This window comes from Physeter macrocephalus, chromosome 12, assembly GCF_002837175.3.
Source record: "Physeter macrocephalus isolate SW-GA chromosome 12, ASM283717v5, whole genome shotgun sequence".
NCBI classification, from domain to species: Eukaryota; Metazoa; Chordata; class Mammalia; order Artiodactyla; family Physeteridae; genus Physeter; species Physeter macrocephalus.
Genome location: NC_041225.1, coordinates 55,579,037 through 55,580,266, shown reverse-complemented (window position 1 = coordinate 55,580,266; position 1,230 = coordinate 55,579,037). Strand labels below are relative to the sequence as shown.

General features: G+C 43.2%; 1 pseudogene; it reads right to left on the bottom strand.

The window, feature by feature from the left end:
* Positions 1-370: 370 nt before the first annotated feature.
* LOC112063644 (60S ribosomal protein L9-like) lies at positions 371-918 on the bottom strand (annotated as a pseudogene).
* Between the last annotated feature and the right edge of the window lie 312 nt (positions 919-1,230).

Below are 1,230 nucleotides of genomic sequence, written 5' to 3'. Positions count from 1 at the left end.
CTTGGTTCTCGGGCATTAAAAGGTCCCCTGAGCCTTTTCATGTGGCCTGATGGCCCTGTTTGCCCACTTGCCCACAACTGTCCATGTTGGGCCCCAACACGCATCCCTGTCCTCCTTGTTAAAAGACAAAGAATACCAAGAACCATTGCCATGTTGAGACCTTATATAATTTATCTAAAAAAAGAATCTGTTTTCAAGAAGAAGAGGATCAACCATTAAATATGGAGCTGAGGTTTGGCAGGCACCACAAATCTATCTATCCAGATATTTTTCAATACAGGGCTTTTCTTTCATCTTTAAAATATCACAGATAGGCCTAAGGAATCATCCAGCATCTTTTTGTGTCTGTAGTTGGACAACTTAGATCTTATTAATCAGCCTGCTGAACGGCTCCTTTTTCAGACACATGCATGCTATCCAAAATTTTTCTGGTATTTTTGTTCTTAACAGCCATGGCTTGCTGAATCAATGCAGCTGAATTTGATGCAAGTTCAATGTTTCCTTCAAGAATTAACTCATCTTTACGGCCTTGAGAAATGAACAAGCAACTCCTGGCCTTATCTGAGCTCTGTGGATGTACTGATATTTTGTTCCCCAGAAATTTTGGAAATAATGTTGATGGGGAAGTGAGTGTACACAGACCTCACCTTGTAACGAAAGCCCAGGGTAGCATCCTTGATTGTGTTCTGTTCATGGCTACAGAGTACAAACAATAGCCAGTCCCTTTCTAGTTCCCTACAGTTTGTCAACCTGGAGCTGCTTCTTTTTCTTTCCAAGGAGACTGAGTTCTACATTTATGTCACTGAAGTCCCTCTGCAGGGTTCCTCTGGGGTCCTTCACGATAGCTGTGCTTCCCTTCAGAGTGATGTCGATATTTTCTGGAATGTTGACAGTCTAATTGCTGAGAATGGTCTTCATTCTTGCAGTAGATGCAGCAAAGAGAGCTGTGTGTTTAGGTTAAACCTGGTAAGCAAGTACAAAGCGTGGTGAAGCTGTGTAGGGAGAGAGGGGACAGGTTCAGCATTTGCTGGGAAGAGGCCTAATGCTTTACATACCTGTAAACATCTCATTTAATCCTCCTAAGACTCTTTAGGCATTGGTGTTCTTGTTTCATAGTCCAGGAAACTGTGGCTCTGAGGTTAGACAAATGACCATATCTATCTGAAGCTGAAGCTCTTGACCTGCCCCCAAGATGCATTCCTGGGATAGGCAAGGGGGTCAGTGGTCCTG